Source organism: Gopherus flavomarginatus, chromosome 7 (genome assembly GCF_025201925.1).
Source record: "Gopherus flavomarginatus isolate rGopFla2 chromosome 7, rGopFla2.mat.asm, whole genome shotgun sequence".
NCBI lineage: Eukaryota > Metazoa > Chordata > Testudines > Testudinidae > Gopherus > Gopherus flavomarginatus.
Genome location: NC_066623.1, coordinates 94,832,370 through 94,852,406, shown reverse-complemented (window position 1 = coordinate 94,852,406; position 20,037 = coordinate 94,832,370). Strand labels below are relative to the sequence as shown.

The window sequence follows — 20,037 nt, the reverse complement described above, 5'->3', positions numbered from 1 at the left end:
AAAAGGGGAGAGAAATTGCTGGAAGTTGCTATTCACACTGTGACAACACAGATAAGATTTGGTCAACTGTTAAGAACCTTGCAAACAACGTACAGAGCAATGGTAAAATCTTCAAATAGTTAGTTGTGTCAAAATTCATGTAGAGGATGAGTACAAGGCCTGTTTATTGCTTGAGTTCCACTTAAGCCTTATTTTAAGGATTTAATTGATATATAGGCCTCATGCAGGTTCTCTACACAGGAGTTTCTATACTTATCAAGATATCACTCACTAACAGGTCCCACTAACAGGGAAAAAAAACACAGAAAACACCAGTTCCAAAAAGTAGGAATGATAAAACTGCAATGGAAAAAATATGAATTGAACTGAACAGTGATAAAATCTAGTGAAATAATTTACAGGATACAGTAAATTGCACCAGGATGATTTTTCCCAATGTTGTTCATAAGAGAAGAATTATGAAAAGTAATCTTCCACAAAGGAACCAGCTGTTACTCTTCAGATGGTTCGCTGCTGTTATGGGCCACTGTTGCCAGGTTGAATCAATTTATTGGAAAATTTTACAGATGTAAGTGATTCATTCTACCCTTCCAAATCCAATCAAGCTACTTAACTCCTTCCTACTCTAACTGCACTCAGTGTCCTGAGTGATCTAAGGGTATGTCTACACAGTAAAAGACCTGAGGCACAGCCGCAGTTGGCCTGGGTCAACTGACTCAGGCTCACAGGGGTTGAGCTGAGGGGCTAAAAATTGCTGTGTAGACATTCAGGCTCAGGCTGGAACCCAAGCTTTCAGACCCTCTACCCTTGCAGGATCGCCACTTTCAGCTATTCCTCTCCACTTTTAAGCAATTTTTCAGCCCCAGAGCCTGAGTCAGCTGACCTGGGCCAAAAACAAATTTGTAATCCCTGCGTAGACAGATCCTAAGTGACCAGGGTGCTGGTCTGCAAAGGGCTTTATTTGTAACTGCTTACAGCACTCACAACACTCACAAAAAGAGAAGGATACACAATCCACCCTCGCTCCTCTCTGCGGGAAGTTACATCATAAAAGATTAAAAATGTGATAATTTATCTCCTACAGAGGACTATTCACAAAACTAATCTAGAATATCCTAATTCTTACCTCTCGGAGCACTTGAAGCAAGAACTGAGTTACAGGGAAGGAAAAGGTTTCAATGGGATCAGAGGTGTACTTTACAAAGTATTATGGGAAGCACTGGATACAAAGTCCAAAAAGGGTTCAGTGAAAGGCTACCAGATCTCCATGAATTTATGGAATTTATTCAGCTACACAGAGGAGACTCTATCAAATTTCACATCCCAGAGGGCAATGCTCCAGTGAATCATATATGGAATGTATGAATTTTTCTATTCATCCAAAAGGATCTACTCCAGTTTGTGAAAGACTCTTTAGTTTCCCAAGTTTGTGTGATAATCCTGCATCTAAAAGCACATTGTATAGAGGCCACTCGCTTTTTGTTTAAAGATCATGTTGCAACATGAAGGAAATCAACTGACAAAAGCTGGGTGAGTATTATTCCAATTTTACAAAGGAAACTGAGATACAGAGAGGTTAAATGACTTGCTCACAGTTACACAGCAAGTAAGTGGTGGATATGGGAACAGAAATTGAAGCTGAAATCCTTGTCTCACTGACATTAGTGGAGTTTTTCTAATGATGTCAGTGAGATTAGGATTTCAACCAAAGTGCCTTGATCGTCTCCTCTAACCACTAGACCACACTGCTTCCCTGGAAATAACTTTCCATACACTCTACCTGTGCATACTAAAAATAATCACAATACTCAGTTTGGGTAAATCATCCCACCTTGTAATTATCTACACAAAAGTAGGCTAAATCTGTGATAGCTAAATTTATGAGATAACAATTACATGGGAGGCTGTCAATAGGAAAGCACACAATTTGTTTATAACACTGAGAAAACAATGCATAAAACACTACAAAGTATACAATACTGTATGTTAAAAATCCTTTCAAAATTATGAGATTAAAAACTCTCCAACCTAAATTTCTCTGGGGATTGGATCAATCGTGAAATTTGGAGACAGGTTTTGTCTAATATTGGGGGGTAATTAATGCCTTTTTCAATTTTGATTACCAACATCAATTTGAAAAGAAGACAGTAAGTGAAGTGTAGTGTCTTACAAATCCATAAAATAGATATTCAGGATTATACTCACTGGCCACTAGCTAGCACTCCTCACTAGAAACCCAAGGTTGTTTTATTTATGCGTAAACATAAGGAAAGCCCCAACTTCCTCTCATCTATCTCTAGCCTTCTTAACCATTCTTTGATTGTAACTGCACTTGTGGCATTTACTTTGCAATCTGAATGTGACAATACTCAGCCTCAGCAAAGGTCAATATCACTGTCACAGTGCCACTCCATATTGACAGAAGTGACAGGTTTAGGTATTCGGCACAACTCTGCTACTACTAGGGTGACCAGATGTCCCAATAGTATAGGGACAGTCCCAATATTTGGGTCTCTGTCTTACATAGGCTCCTATTACCTCCACCCCGTCCCGATTTTTCACACTTGCGATCTGGTCACCCTAGCCACCACACAAACAACATTAGTTCCCAGATCTGGTAAGCAGTCATCAGTCCAGCTGAAAATTATCAGCAGAAACAATATCTGCAGGGAAAGTGAATGTGTAAATAAGTATTGACAAAAGACTGCTTCTTGGTACTGTTAGAGAGAAAGGATGCTGAATAACAAATTGCTACTGCTCTAACTCATTACAACTACTATGCAAAAAACTTGAGCTAGGGTTGCATGGTACCCATGTGGAAGATGGCTGCCTGGTCCCAGACCTCCTCACGCCCGCATATTAATTAATCTCTAATAATTACTTTCCTAACAAACTGGCAATACGTTTCTGACATAAAAGTTTAAATTAAACCCTCAGATAAACTTCAAACTGTTGAATATAAATTCCAATGAAAAATGAGAGGCAACAACAGACCTAAGTTTGAATCACCTAAGCAGCTTAAGGGAGAGTTTGCAAGGCTACAGCAAAATCTAGCCCAGACATTAGAGCACTGACTGACTAGATTCAATCTCAAAAGATATTCATGAACTCTCTAAACAATGTTCCACTTGAAAAATAAGCTAAAAAAACCTGCCATTGAAACCTTTTAGATTAGACAAACAGAAAGAAAAACAAGATGACTTAGAAAACAGATCTCGAAGAAAGAACCTTCATCTCTGGGGCATTACTGAGGGTCTAGAGGAGAAAGATATTATCAGCTTTCTTCAGAAGCTGATCCCTGATATACTTAAATTGGACCCTCCAGAGCCCACCATTAGACATTGAAAGAGCTCATTGAATGCCTGGTAATAGAAGGCAGGAGTCTAAGCCCAGACCCATCATCTTCAAACTGCTGAAGTTCAACATTAAAGTAATGTTAAAAGTGACAAAGAGTCCTGTGACACCTTATAGACTAACAGAAGTATTGGAGCATAAGCTTTCGTGGGTGAATACCCACTTCGTCAGATGCATGTTAAATAATGTTAGTAAGAAAGTAATGTTAATGAATGCTGTCAGAAAAACTGAAACCACAAAATGTCTCCTTTTCCTCACTTCTCAGCTGAACTTTACAAAAAGAGGGCTGCATTCAATGGCATACACCATATTCTGAGGGGGACCAATGTCAGATATAGCATCAAGTACCCATCCACCTTCACTATGGATTTAGAATACTCCAGAGGACATTTGGCAAAATCTCCTATGAAGCTTGGCAGATACTTCAAAGACTGAGACTGAGGCCAAATTTGACCATCACAAAAGCATACCTCAACAAGTTTAAAAATCAGTTTGTTTTCCTATGTTTTCTATGTAGATATGGTAATATTCACTTATATAATCTTCCAACTCCTAGAAGATAACCAGCTAGGTTGAACTTTTCTTTGATCTCCTTCAGGACTGAACAATAACAACCACTATGATCTCCTGAGGTCCCTTCCAACCTTAATATTCTATGATAATATTCTATGATAGACTGAATAGCACTGCAATGCATAAAGCAACAGTTTAACACTAAGCTGGGATTGACAGCACCATCTACTGACTGAAGTATGATCTGCACTAAGCTTCACAATTTATAGGGCTAGACAGACTCTCTTGAAGAGCTCTACCTCTGATGGGTCATGTTATGGTAAGGACATATCCCTTGGAACAGTAAATATTCCTGACATGTAAAGTAGACTATAGCCTAAACCTTAAATAGCATTAGTTATTCAATTTGTGCAGGGCATTTGGCATACTACAAACATGAATTTTTTATATTGTTGTATTTTTCACATTTAGATATGGTACTAGTTTATATTTGATTTACCAAATCAACTATACATTTACAAGTGATGAGTCTGTGTATATCTACGTATGTTTATGTATGTATACATAAAAACTTCTGTAGGTAAAAATATATTATACATGTCTTTGAATACCCAATGGTATTTACAGGGTAATAGTTGACTTCAAATATATTTTGAAGGGTATGGTTGTGTTTATTTTAAATAAAATGTGGTTTGCAGGGTGCTTATGCATAGGGAAGCGTGCTGTGGCTCACCGGCCTAGGAACATTCTGGAGAAGGCCACAGGGAGGGGTGAGAGCTCGGCATGTGGACTGGAGCACTATGAGCATGTGATAAACAAACCCATATATGGGTTGGTTTAACTCTGATTGGTTAAGATTCATGTTATGTAAGTTGTTATATAACTTGTTATATAAGCACCATGTGCTATAAAGTAGCAAGGGGAGGGGCTCCTTGCTGGAGGGACTCTGCCTGATTCTTTGTACCAGGGGCTCTCTTTGTGCACATGTTGAATAAAGCTTTATTGAATTGAATCGCATTGGATCGAAGTCCCATGATTTCTACCCAGCATCAGACTCACTGGGAACCACCAAATCCCAACAATTTGCATGTAGAAATGTTTAAACTATTAGCAGATAATATAGGGAGGGGAAGACCAGATGGAAATGAAGCCATCAGGATCTGAACATGCCCGCCCTGGCTTGTTTTAAGTCTGATAATTTTTTGTTTTCTGTTACAAATATACTTTGGAAGCCACATGCTATTATTTAACTATTGACCTTTTTGTATACCTGACTCCCTTAGAGGCACAAATTCATTCAAAACTAACCAGTATCTAATATGTATAATACAGACCATATCCTAAAGATTTTACAATATCAATGAGGAAATATATATCTTTAGAATAAGGTTATATGTCTTAATATACAATTTAAAATTTTCTTGGAGTATGTTCCTGGAATATGAGGGGACTTAACCTTCCAAAAGAATTAAAATCCTGAGACACTTCAGATCAAAAAAGTTCCAAGTAGCTTTATTGCAGGAAACTCATCTAGCATAAATAAATGCCAAAGGAATCAAGAAGATGTGGGTAGGTGTTAAGTTTCACCCATCATTAAATTCTAAGAGCAGAGATCTTATTTCATAAAAGAATAACTTCTCAATGTATACAGTCTTGGTCTGATCCTGAGGAAAGATACATTCTTTTTGAAGGCTGTTTCAACTCAAAAAAGTTCTAGGAAGCATTTACAAACCAAGTGGAGGTAATTCTGAATTTTTCAAAGACATTGCAGACATTCTTTCTAATAAAAAAAAAGACATTCCTGCATTACTGAGAGGCAATTGGAATACTATAGTAGACAGATATCTGGACAAATCCAATTACTTGAGACCCATCTCTCAAAGCATAATAGGCCAACCCTCATTACAGTAGAACCTCAGAGTTACGAATACCTTGGGAATGGAGGTTGTTCGAAACTCTGAAATGTTCATAACTCTGAACAAAATGTTTTGGTTATTCTTTCAAAAGTTTACAACTGAACATTGACTCAACAGCTTCAAAACTTTACTATGTAGAAGAAAATGCTGCTTTTAACCATCTTAATATAAACGAAAATCACAGAAACAGTTTCCTTACCTTGTCAATATTTTTTTAAACCTTCCCTTTCTTTTTTGTAGTTTACATTTAACACAGTACTGTAGTGTATTTGCTTTTTTTTCCTCCCTGCTGCTGCTTGATTGTGTATTTCCAGTTCCAAATGAGGTGTGTGGTTGACTGGTCAGTTCATAACTCTGAAGTTCTACTATATTAATGCATGAATTTCATTTAAAATATATATGGAGACTGAAACACCCCAAGAAACATTACTATACATATTTTTCTACAGTACATTTATCTTACTCCATAACTGACTTTTTTCTTGTGCCTTCAGAACTAATTCCAGCATGCCTAGAAGCAGCTACTGATAATATATCAATTTCAGATCATGCTCCCATTATACTTACCTTAGACACTGGTTACACATCATTAAAATCTTCAAGGTGGAAGCGGAACACACTGTTACTAAAAGATGCAAAATGTTGTCCCACAGTTGATTCAGTCATCTCTAACTCCGCACACACACACAAAAGCACTCAGTTACCTTCTGGGAAGCTCTGAGAGCTACCATAAGGGTGAATGCATAAAGCATGCCTCCCAAAAGAAGAATGAAAGACTCAATACTAGACTCTCTGGACAAGGAAGTAGATGAGTTGCAGACAATGCACATAACTGACCAAAATAATGAAAACATCCGATGTTCTCTATTCAATGACAAATATAAATATAATGAACGCTTATCCAGCCAAGTCGAATTTGCACTCAACAGGATCTAGGAAAGATATTATGAATGGGGAGATAAAGGAGATTAACTTCTTGCCCAGAGACTAGATGGAAGAGGCCCATGACAGCATTTCTTCCTTATTATAAAAAGATGGGGTGGGCGGAGCCATCCTTAAACCAGTAGATATAAATAATCAGTTTAAACAATTCTATAAAGATTGATATAAATCAGACAACCAATTTGACACTAATAAATTTGACCCTTTCATTGAAGGCTTACCTTTTAATACCTTATCTTCAGAATAAGTGTTGTTTATGGACAAAGCTATCACAACACAAGAGATCGAACAGGCTACACAAATATGAATTCTGGCAAGGTCCCTAGGATGAATGGCTTTCCAGCAAATTTCTACAGAACATTTTATAATCAGCTATCTATATTCTTTCAAAGGTCTTCACAGAAATGTTCCAAAAAGGAACCATGTCTCATCACATGAAAACTAATTTAATTACTTTAATATTTAAGAAGAATAAAGGTTGTTGCAACTGTGGCAACTTTCATGCAGTATCAATACTGAACATAGATTGCAAAATAATTGCAAAAATTTTAGTGACATGACTGAACACCATTATCCCATGAATTATACATATAGATCAAGTTGGTTTCATTAAAGGAACATTGGGTTCTGAAAATCACTCACTTGATCCAGCAAGCTCAGAAGTCAGATGTTCCCTCCATAGCTTCATCTCTAGATGCAGAGAAAGCCTTTGATAGGGTTGAATGGCCTAATCTAATGACTGTCCTAAAAAATGGATTTGGACCAATATTCCTGAATGGGGTCAGTGTATTATGCAACTCTCACATTGTTTATTATCAGCTAAAACAATTATTTCTCCATGTCAGCTAAAAAGAGGGACACAACGGGGCTTTCCCCTCTTGCCCCTCCTTTTTAACGTTTCTCTTGAACCACTGGCAATGTACATTCATCAGCACTAGCCACTGAAGGTTTGGCTTTAAATAGAATACGAAATCAGTTTACACGCTGATGACATTTTTATACTATTGAAGAACCCATCCTCATGAATCACATCATTATTGACTGTAGTTGATATTTTTGGAAAGATCTCGGGTTTTCACTTTAACTGGAATAAGTCATAAGCAATGGATATATCTAAAAGACCAGATCCTTCTCAGGTTCAGCATTTTCCACTTCAAATATGCAAGGAAATAACCATCAGAGGAGTGAAGTTCTGCAACAGCCTTCCAAGGGGAGTAGTGGGGGCAAAAGACATATCTGGCTTTAAGACTAAGCTTGATAAGTTTATGGAAGGGATGGTATGATGGGATAGCTTAATTTTGGCAATTGAGCTTTGATTATCAGCAGGCAAGTATGCCTAGTGGTCTGTGATGGGATGTTAGATGGGATGGGATCTGAGTTACTGCAGAGAATTCTTTCCTGAGTGCTGGCTGGTGAGTCTTGCCCACATGCTCAGGGTTTAGCTGATCGCCATATTTGGGGTCGGGAAGGAATTTTACTCCGGGGCAGATTGGCAGAGGCCCTGGAGGCTTTTCGCCTTCCTCTGCAGTGTGGGGCATGGGTCACTTGCTGGTGGATTCTCTGCAGCTTGAAGTCTTCAAACCACAATTTGAAGACTTCAATAACTCAGACATAGGTTAGGAGTTTGTTATAGAAGTGGATGGGTAGGATTCTGTGGCCTGCTTTGTGCAGGAGGTCAGACTAGATGATCATATTGGTCCCTTCTGACCCTAAAGTCTATGAAACTATGAGTCTATGAAATAACTTATTTAGGAAATTTGTCCTAATATTCCCAATATTGTTTCTATAAATATGGGTTCTATATTAACAGAAATTTCCAAGGATGTAGATAGGAGGCATCTCCTTCCTCTATCCATACTGGGGAGAGCAGAAATAGACAAAATGATTATCTGCCCCAGATTAATTTATATCATTAGCCTATTGCCTTTCCAGGTCTCTTTCTTGTTTTTTGCTTGAATAAATAGGCTTATCATGCAATTCATGTGGGATAAAGAATAGTCTCGCTTGTCACACAGGACCCTTAAAAAATCTGGAGCAACTAGAGGTTACATGGGGTTGCCAGATTTGCATTTATATTAATCTAGCATCCCAAATGTGTCCCCTACAGTACTCTGTATACACACCAGCCTGGTTTGATATTGAAAATTGCTTAGCTATGCCATATTTGATTCCCTTTATTCTTTTATATAACTTTAAAGGCTCCCCCTACCCTTAAGGGGAAAATTCAATATCTGCATCTACATGGGGCATCCTGTAAAACGTTAAGATGATTACAGCGTCTGATCTTGCTAATTCTCTTCTTGTATGAATATGGGAAAACCTGTGCCTCACAATCAAGGCCAGCTCCACACTTAATCCTTTTTCTATCCAAATAAATAAAGATATATTACAAGATGATAGACTGGCCTTCTTTGATTACATGTTGAACAAATATCAGCTACCACTGTCTCACAATTCCTTCTTTCAGCAGCTATGCTCATGGATTCATCTAAGAATAGGGGACAACTGCTCTGTTTCAATGTTCTCACCTCTAGGAGAACATGTTAAGAAATATGGAAACAAAAGTCTCTTTGTATGAATTACTTATCAGTGGCTTTATGCTTTGAATTGCCCCCTAAATCTCAGTCTCAACAACAACAACAAAAAAAGGGAAAAAGTACTTAGCCTAATTATCACAACAGAAAGCTGTGATTCTTCCAGATTCTTCCAGAACAAGATACTAAACAGGTACTACTGGACTCCAGAACATTTGTTTAAGGCTAGATTGGTAACTCACATGGAAATGCAAACAGCCACGTGACAACCTTTCACACATCCTCTATACCTGTCAAAAATGCATGTATTCTGGAATGCCACATTCAATGCCCTCTCAAAAACATTAAGTGTTGCTTTCTTTCCTTCTCCAAGCTTGTGTATTTTAGGGGTGCTGAACGAGTTGGTATTACCAGTTAGCATTCAGAAATGGATTGCATTAAGTATGTTGGTGTCCAAAAGAGTTATTTTGAGAAAATGGAAATCTGCAATTCCTCCTTCATACACAGATTAGTTTAGGGGGCTCTCTACTACTGCATTAATAGAAAAATAACTCTGTAATAGAAATGCTTGGAAAAAATATGAGGGTGCCTGGTCAAACATTAAACTATTGCATACTTTTGCAAGTTAGCATATATTAGTCCCTGATACTTAAAGGTTATATTCTCACTTATTTATCTATTATTTAATAATTGATGCCCTGCATGATGCCTACAGGTCTAGGGGTGGTTTTTTGTTCATTTTGCATGTTTTATAAATGATGAATGTTGAATTTTATTATGTATATGATATTGCCATCTTGCACATGTATTTTTATGCTTTGTTTTGTTTTGTGTTTATATTTTAACATTAAAAACAAAAAAAAGCTTGTTTTTTTTTAAAGAAAACTTGGGCATGCTTATTTGATTCTTATTAGAGGGGCGTATAGGTTGGGCAGTTGTTAAGAGTCTGTCAGCACTTCCTTTGTAAATCTATTCTGTACATGTGAGGATGCTATACTGGCCTATTAAAATTCCCTGGTACAACTATCTTTACAGAACATTAGCAATCATGTAACAGCAGATTTTCGTAACTGAAAATAACCGGAGAAAAAGATCAGAGCTACACAGGCTATACTACTAATCCTTAAAAACAGATTACAGGTCCTAAATCATAGATTCTTAGTATCTTTTATACAGTATAAAGGAGTTGTCCTAATGAGGATTCACTGAAAGGTGCTGTCTGCTTTATGTGGACACACAGTAAAAGGAAGGCTGGTTCAGTGGCTAAAGCAGTGGGTTGGGGATCAGGAAATCTGGGCTGTATTCCTGGTTTGGCCACGATCTTCCTGTGTGACAGACTAAATCACTTAATCCTAAATTTTAAGAAGTCATCTCTAATTTCGTGTTCTCAATTTTGTGCACCGATGGCTTTATTTTCAAATGTGATGTGTGTCTAGTGTTTGCCAACCAAAGTTAGACAGCACTTTTGAAAATATGTCTCTAAGCCTCTCTGTGCCTCAGTTTAATCACCTGTAAAATGGAAATATAATCTGAGGGGTTGCAAGGTATAATTAATGTGCGCAAAGTCCTTTGATGGACGGTGCTATAGAAGTACAAAATATTATCACACATAATCGCAGAAAATATTAGAGGAATTACATATGCTTTATCAAGAGTAAAATTACTACTTTAAGCCCTAACTTCATTATGTCCCATCATTTTCTTCCAAGAATGCAACAGAGTCTGTTGCTACAAGGTCAGCAGGCAAACTGAGATGTACTTTCACTTCACTCTGGCTCAGAGAAAGGCACTGGGTTATGATTCAAGGCCACTGAAGAGGAAACTTGCAGCATACTCAAAATTCCCACTGTTAAGTTTTCATCATTTAAATGAATCAGAACACAGATACTGGCAAAAGGGTCAGATTCAAAACCATTATGTATGCTCTTTGGAGCTGCAGGTGCTTGACATCTTTGAAAATAAAGTCTAAATTTGAGGCACCCTTACTGAGAGAATACTTTTGAAAATAAGTTCCTAAGTGAGTTGATTCATGAGTCAACAGTGTGCACTTGTAGCCAAGAAGGCTAACGGCCTATTGGGCTGCATTAGTAGGAGCATGGCCAGCAGATTGAGGGAAATGATTATTCCCCTCTCTTGGCACTGATGAGGCCTCATCTGGAGTACTGGGTCCAGTTTTGGCCCCCCCACTACAGAAAGGATGTGGACAAATTGGAGAGAGTCCAGAGGAGGGCAATAAAATTTTGAGGGGGCTGGGGCACATCACTTATAAGGAGAGGCTGAGGGAACGGGGCTTGTTTAGTATGCAAAAGAGACAAGTGAGGGGGGATTTGATAGCAGCATTCAATTACCTGAAGAGAGATTCCAAAGAGGATGAAGCTCGGCTGTTCTCAGTAGTGGCAGATGACAGAACAAGGAGCAATTGTCTCAAGTTGCAGTCGGGGAGGTCTAGGTTGGATATGAGGAAAAACTAACTAGGAGGGTGGTGAAGCACTGGAATGGGTTACCTAGGGAGGTGGTGGAATCTCCTTCCTTAGAGGTTTTTAAAGCCCGGATTGACAAAGCCCTGGCTGGGATGTTCTAGCTGGAGTTGGTCCTGCTTTGAGCAAGGCGTTGGACTAGATGACCTCCTGAGGTCTCTTCCAACCCTAATCTTCTATGATTCTATGTCACGTATGAAGTTTGTGGTAATATGTCATTATCATGTACAAAGTTGGTGGTAATATATGCACATCACTATAACTCATTTGCTTATGCATTTTGAAAATAGGAAAATGAATTTCTTAATTCTTTGAAAAGCCAGATACATATGCATGCATATACAACATTTTCTCATGAATCCAGGAATTTGTATTAATTCTGTCACTAATGTCTATTACATTTTATCTTCAATATCAAAAGCATCTGGAGAATTCCAACAACCATCCAATAGAAGAAAAGATTTTATACATATACGCACATCTACCCGTGAGCAGAAACAATGAGTTAAGACATATTGTGATTACTGTATACCCAGTTAAATAAAGCCATAGCCATGGGAAAGAGAGAAGAAATTGAATTACTAGTCTCTGAAAAAAAGTTTCAGAAGACAATTTAATTTTCTCACTATTAGGCTCTATAGTGTCTCATAGATGAACTGGAGAGAGAGTGGGAATTAGAGTTCTGAGATGAAATCCTGGCCCTACTAAGTCAATGGCAAAACTCCAACCGACTTCAAATAGGCCCAGAATTTCACCTCTAGATTCTTACAATGAACTATTTATGTATTTTTTGATTAGTTCATGAATAGAACAATCAAGATAAGTCTTTACCAATGCAATGACAGGTTTTGTTTGAAAAAAAATCAAGGAAGATTGTACACGTATAGGCTAGCAGTGGCTTTTCTAGCTTTTTAGTGTTTATTACTTTCTCTCAAAAAATATTCCTTTTTAGCTATGTTTTTACACAATTCTTGGGATAAAATATGCAGAGCACATCTGAGTGTTCATATTAAGGGTTTGTGTTTCAGAGTAGCATTATAACATAATAGCAATACATCATTACACAAATGCATCATTAGAGTGACAAATCTTTTGAAGATATTAAATTGCTGTATTACTGTCAATCATCAAAGCAATGTAGCTGTGATGACGTGAGAGCACTAAGTAACGTTAATGCCAGCATAAACCTGTCAGTTACCGTATAGCATTTTTAGCTTAACAACATTGCAGTGTTCCTTTAACATGAATATGTAATCCTCAAACATCACCTTATTGGGAAGAAAATCTTTTTTCTCCCTTGATGCTGTGTTCAAAAGAGAGAGAGAGAGAGAGAGAAAATTAGTCTTAGGAATTATTTATATTTTTCTACCTGCACAACCTTCCCATTTGCTGCAGTTTATTAATGGTTAGTTTTGACTCATCAGGGTACAGATTGGTTTTAAAAGTGAAGATGTCAAGTTTAATTCCCTCCCCCCCATGCCACTTTCCGAAGTTACACTACCTTTTAATCACTGAGCAGAACTACCTGTCATGCTAATGTATATATCTGAGCCTCATAAAGTTACCATCTTTGGAAGTAATTTTGAATTTTCCCTTTACACTCAGTGCAACAAAGAACACACGACTATCTCATATGCTGAAATTTGCTGCCTTCGAGGTAGAATATTGATATAAGGTCAACTATCTACATTTTAATACTTACAGTGACAATGCTATGGACCAGTTGCTATCTTTTGAAAGGGGAAAAAAACATTTAAACCAAAAGATTTGATGGTTATATGTGGGCAGCATGTCTACTAGATTACTCCCTTTGACTTTTGGGGATCTGTTTCTGGAAATCTTTGTACTGCATGGAAGAGACTGGTGTATTGGCAGCACAGACACAAATACCAGTCTTCAATCAACAGATAGATTATCTGGGAGAGAAGTATATGTTTTTTTCTTCATTCAGGGTTCTTGATTCAGAATATGTTCTCTCAGATTTAGTCAAAGCATGAGCCTTTAACAGGGAGAAATTCTTGTTATGTTGTGAAATTCAGAATTCTGTTTGGCAGAGCTGAAATATATGAAACATTTCATTGCAGAAGAAGATTTTCTCTCTCTAGTCTTCAAGGCTAAATATGAAAATTTATACTTCTCAGTTTGGAGAAGTAAAGAATTTATAAAACCACAACATAATTAGGGCTAACTTCAACATAGTTCAGAGCCCTTATGTGAGGATTTATGGACTCTTAGCAGGGTGCTAATTATCCGTGACTGATGCTAATACAATTTCTTCGTTTCAACATTTGTTAACATATGCATTTATATCTCATTTTAAGTCGGTATAGTTTTATTTTTTTTCCATTCCTTTGTTTTTGAATATTTGAATCCTGCAGTTCTGATTCTGGCTACATCTGGTAACTTTTTCTTCATTTGGGTAGCTTTTGGTATACATACATCTTGCCTCCATCATGGTTAGTGTTTTACTTTATCCACTATAAAAATATCGGACTTCAGTAAATCCACTGATTCCTCCAGTTTTCTCTCCGAAGATTTCTGTATCTAGCCTATAAGACAAGGCTATTACTGCATTCTAAAGTTGAGGATATGTTTACCAACAGAGAATACTCAAACACTTAACCACAATCTCATTAACTGTTTACGCACAAAACTCACTTTTATGAGAAGTCATGTCCCCCATCAGTGTACTCATTTACTCTCCTTTTCTACACTGATATCCAGCACTCAAAATGAAAGGGGAAGAAGTTAATAGATGGCTACACTATACTCTCCAGTTCTTACTACTAGGGAGGAAAAGGTAAAATAATTTAAGCAAAGAAAAAGTTGGAGCATCGCATTATATTTTGGAGATCATCCATCACTTCACTCCTACCCTCCAATTCAGGCACTGCTCTCTAGAAGATCACATTGCTCAGAACTAGACAGGGTCAAGAACTTACAAAAATAAATGCAAAACTATTTATAGTTTGTACTTGCTTTGTGTTTGGTTATGAACTAGAAATTTCAATGAAAAATCCATCATATTTCACAAAACTTTGATTACAAAACATACTACTTCTCAGGTGATAATTAGTCCATCTCTGAGGAGAGAAAGCCTAATCTGAATGAAAGATGGTTTTAAAATTCTAATTTATCTTTGCATAAAAATCAATTTGAAATCATTTTGCCCATTTCTGCTGAAAAGGGGACAAAAATCACCTGAAACAAAAAAATAAATATTCTTATACACATTTTTCTAAAGAAAAAATCACCAATTTTGTATAGCTTTCCTCAGAAATCGCATGTTTTACTAAGACTATCACTGTATCCTCACTACACAGCAGACCAAAGTATTTGAATATCTTAGTCTGAATCTCCCTCACTACTTATAACAACTCCACATTAACAGGCAGAATTTTTCACTGGGTTTCAAAATTTACAGATGATGTGAACATTTCCAGAATTACTGCTAATTGCTCCTAAAGGGATACTAAAACATTTGAATAGTTCTCATAATGATGACATTTTTATGAGACCATTTAATTGACAGCCCATTAATCACAGAGTTTAATATCAGTGACTCCATATGTAAAGGACTGATACTGAAAGTGATTTTCAGTCCTGAATCTTCAGATTTAATCTATTCTACAATGGATTTAATCCATTGCAGGGTAAAGTCCATTGAATAACATTTTTTAAAACTGAAATCAAAAGATATTTCCTTTCTGAAGGATAGATGAATTTTTGAGGATTCAATACTATAAATTTTCTTTCCTTAAATCCAAAAACAAAGGGAAGGTAGAAAGACAGCAACCACTGGAAGCTATTAATTACACTGCTGCTTTTAAATTGATAAATAAAACTATGTATAGGTGGAAGTCTATTTCCTTTAATAGGCTGATATCCATTTTCCTCCTGCGTTGGTGGGAAACTGCTACAAATGTGTTTCATATTAAAGAGCCATTGATTTAGTGACATGTGCTGACTTTACAGATTGCTAAACTTGACTCCAGAATAGTAATTTTACAATAAGATGAACTAGAGCATGAAACCTTTGGCACTTAGGAAACTCCAATTAGTAAAGATGCTTCAGTGTGTCTCCTCAACAACATAGGTTATTGTGATTAGATCTAACCTGTTCTCTGCTCTCTACACTGGCTTCCTATAGACTATCAAATCAAGTTAAAGTTCTCGGTCCTTATTTAGGTACTTCAGGGCCCAGACCCAAGATATCTAAAAGTCTGGCTAAAGCTCTGCGATGAATACTGTGGTTGACAGATATGCTCCTCTGGCACAGTGGAACTCTCTGTAATAAGGGTAAAGCAAATCTGTGCATGAGACAGAACTTTCTCAATGGCCAGTCTGAGACTCTGGGATAAACTCCCCCAGGAACTAAGGACAATCACAAACCACACTGTCACAATTTCAGGGTAATTGAATTCTGTATCCCGCCTCCGTATTCCACTACAGGAATGTCTAATCATATCTCAGGCTTCTAACCATCACCTGTCTCCGGGGAGGGGGCCGTGTGCCTTCTAACAAAGGACTTTAAGGCTGCATGCAGCCCCGTGCCATACATACACTGTGATATCCCCAGCAAGCCAGTCTGCCTAACAGCCAACACCTGTGTTTGAATTTCTCTCCAAAGACAATTAGTGTTTTTACCAATGACCACATAGGTCTTCCAAAGCAAAGTACATTTATTATGAGATCAAAAGCATTACAGTGGAAAAACATAAAAACAATAAAAGGATTTAAATCCTCACTAAACATACCAGGAATTTCCCATCTTCCGCATGGGCAGTCCGGTAGGACAAAGTCTTTCCAACTCTTCCGCGGGGTTAGGGCCACCCTAGGACCTAAAGTCCTGTTGGTTTGCTGAATCAGAAGAATCAGAGTCTGTTTAAACAAGCTTTTTATACTAGAAATCTTGCTTTGTCTCCCAGGCTCTTGAAAACAGATAAACAGATAAAACAGTCCCTCCCCGATAAGGTCAAGCTTGAAAGGCTGGGTTTTTACATAACTACTGTTGGAGGATGTAGTAAGGTGGAGTGGTCTCCCACTGAGCCAAAGGGAGAGCGCACTCTTGGATCCCTGGTGGGGAGAGCTAGGCCAGGCCCATCCCTCCCGCCAAAAGCTAAAGGATGGGACAGGAAGTTTAAGAGGTTGGGTCTCTAGCTTAGTTGAGCCTGAGCCAGGGAAGGATATGGATGTCCCAAGCCTGCTGCAGGCCCCAGGCCCTGCTACCAAGCAACAAGCACCTTGACTCCAGAGGAAGTGGAGAGGAGCAACCAGGATTGCCAGTAGCCAAATACCCCGATGAGACCCCTGAACTATGGAACCCCTTCCCCAGCCTAGGGTAGGAAGTAGCCCCTAGGGAAACCAGACATTGGTCCAGTTTTACAGTCAGAACCCAAGTTAGCATGTTGTGGTGGGATGCCCACTGACCTAGTGGTCTGGGACCCGGTGGAGCAGGGTGGCCCGAATCCCCCTACCTCTATGTCTGCCCCACCCTTGTAGTGGCTGCCTACCCACCTTACGCCAGGCTTACATTTGTTTGCCATCTGCCTGAATCAGGACATCAGCTGAAAGACTGCAGATAGCCCCGCCCTGCCTAAGGACCCAAGCTCCCTAGACTGTTTGGTGCTCTGTCCTGTCTGAGGGCCTGGGCTCCCTAGACTGTTTGTTGCTCTGCCTGAGGGTCAGAGCTACCTAGGCTGCTTTGCTGCTCTGCCCTGCCTAAGGGTCAGAGCTATCTAGACTCTTTTGCTACTCTGGCCTACCCCACCAAAGAGGCCTCAAGCCCTGGGACTTGATTCACTAATTCCCTGATAGTTGGTGGTGCCCCAATGACAAAGTGAGGCAAAATGGCCTCCCACTGAGCTAGAGCCCCCACACACCACCTCCTTGAGATTCCCCAGGAAACCCATTTAGCAAGGCAGGAACACACAAATACATATTATCATTTGTATGGGTGCAAATATGGGCTATAAATATTCTACAGCTCATGCTGTCTGGCCCATCTGAATATAAGTGCTTTTTGAGATTTTCATGTTTTAAATACAAAGTACAATATAGTCCTCAAAGATGCTGCATGCGGTTGCAATATCTGTCACACTCACCACTTCTACTTCAAGAGCAAGGAACATGTCTTTGACCTTGCTTTCTCTAACATAAATACATAGTTGTTTTCACTGTTGTTGTAGCTGTGTTGGTCCAATAAACAAACAGAAGTTGGTCTAATAAATGATATTACTTCACCTACCTTGTCTCTCTTAGAAATACACAGTGACATGTATATTAAAAAAAATGAACAGCTAAAACCCTATCAAAGCAAGATATTCCACTGCACATACTACTCCCTTGGGGACAGGATGAGAGAACTAAACGTGACAGATGTGACATGAGACTTAATGCACTACTGGAAGGCGTTCAGATACCATAGTGTAAGAACCCATATAGAGTAGAATAAAGTCTCTACAAAGTATTAATGGCATAAATATTTAAAGTACAAAATGGACCACTGTATATTAGGCTTCTCTTTTCTATTCATTTCTAATATGCCCATCACAGTAGCATGGTGGTTTTATGTACATAAATTTGTCAAGTATAATTGTCTACAAAAAGACCTAAGCTCTCCGCTTCCCCATTGTAATACTGACTTTCACCAAGGGGTCACGAAAGTGGTTGTCTTCCAGGAAGCCATCACTTGAACATGCAGGTCCAGCACCTTGCAGCAGATTTGAAACTGAAGATTGAGACATTTACATGCTCAGACGTGTTTCCTTCAGACTGGCCTATTTAGGAACATGTGAAACATCCCGGCTCATGGTTAATCCTGGCCCACTCATTGTTGATCCTTCCTGGCATGATTTGCTACTGAAACTTTCCTGGACTGTGGGTAGGCCATTCTAATTTAGTTGCAAGGAACAGATGTTTCATCTAAAAGTTGAGTACACTGCTAATACCACAGTCAAACAATTGCCCACAAGATGAAAAAATGATGGCATAAGGGAGGCATGTCATTGCTACTGCTTATCAAATTAAATCACTGAACTGTTTTACATTATTTTTCCTAAGCAAAGCAACTAGTTTATGCTATAGAATAATACAGTAAATATATCTAAATCTATCTATATATCCATGTCCATCTAGGATCTTTACAGTTGTCACTAGGGTGCACATCACAGCTATAGTGAGAATGGAACTCGGATCCTCCTGCTCCAAAGGAATAGGCCTCTAACACTTGAGCTAAAGGAATATCTCAGTTATCACTACAGGGGTTATGGCGTAGTCAAAGAATTCTGATTCCATCCAGAAAGAGGCAGTACACATACCACTAGCCAGGTGATTACATGGAGTATCATGGAGAAATTTCGTAGATGGCAAATGCATATCAATCTAAGTAACAGCTGTGCTGTCAGCAGAGTTATTCTTGACTATCAGTAAGGCTTTAAAAAGAAGCAAGGGAAGTGCTTGTGATCACTTGGAGTACTAGACAGATGAGTGGCAGCTCCAGGCTGGCAGCAGTCACTGGCCTCAGGAATTCAGACTGATGAACCAGGAAACAAATAATCCCAAGATTTAAGATACCTAGAACAAAGCAATTCAAGTGGGACCTTAATAACGATCTAACAGAGAGGCCTTTCAGATGGGACCATTTCCATAGTACTTGAAATATCTTCAATTCGACTTTGAATTATAAAGCTAGGAAAAACTCCATTTATGTCTAGATATTTTACGCAGTTGAGATTAGTACTAGTATTAGCTCTGTAGTGTTAATGACAGCAGCTATAGAGTAGTGTGGAAGTTATCAGCTTGTTATAGACTAAGAAATGCTGTATTGAATATATTGTTTTGGATTGCGATTTTATTAATTGAAGTTTAGGTACACTAACACCTATTGTATTGGTCTGTACATGTGCACGCTCTATCGACACTTGGGTCTATACAATTCACTAGGTCTGAGTGCTACAACTGCAAAGTATAGTTTAAAGATAAAGCCACTTTTGAGTTAAAGGAAAAGAGTTGAGCATCTTAAAACATAAATTCACACATTATACAAGTCCTTGGAAATCTGATCCTATTTAATTTAAAGTAAAAAAAATCAATTTTCATTTTTTAAGAAGTCCATCGCACATAGTTCTTACTTTTTAAACAGGATGTTTACTGTTTCTGTATTGTGCGGAAATATTCATTAAACTTTTGGGGAAAAAAATTACCCTACAATAGCTAAATACATATGGAACAAGATATTTTAACATTTTAACTTTTAACATAGTTAGTGCTAATTTTAAGGCTTGTTAATTTTTCAGGGTA

The 20,037-nt window shown here is 38.1% G+C and overlaps 1 protein-coding gene across 4 annotated transcripts in view; it reads right to left on the bottom strand.

Moving 5' to 3' along the window:
- Positions 1-20,037, bottom strand: part of NEGR1 (neuronal growth regulator 1) — a 740,339-nt gene that overhangs the window by 322,960 nt on the left and 397,342 nt on the right. The gene's annotated exons all lie outside the window — the stretch shown is intronic.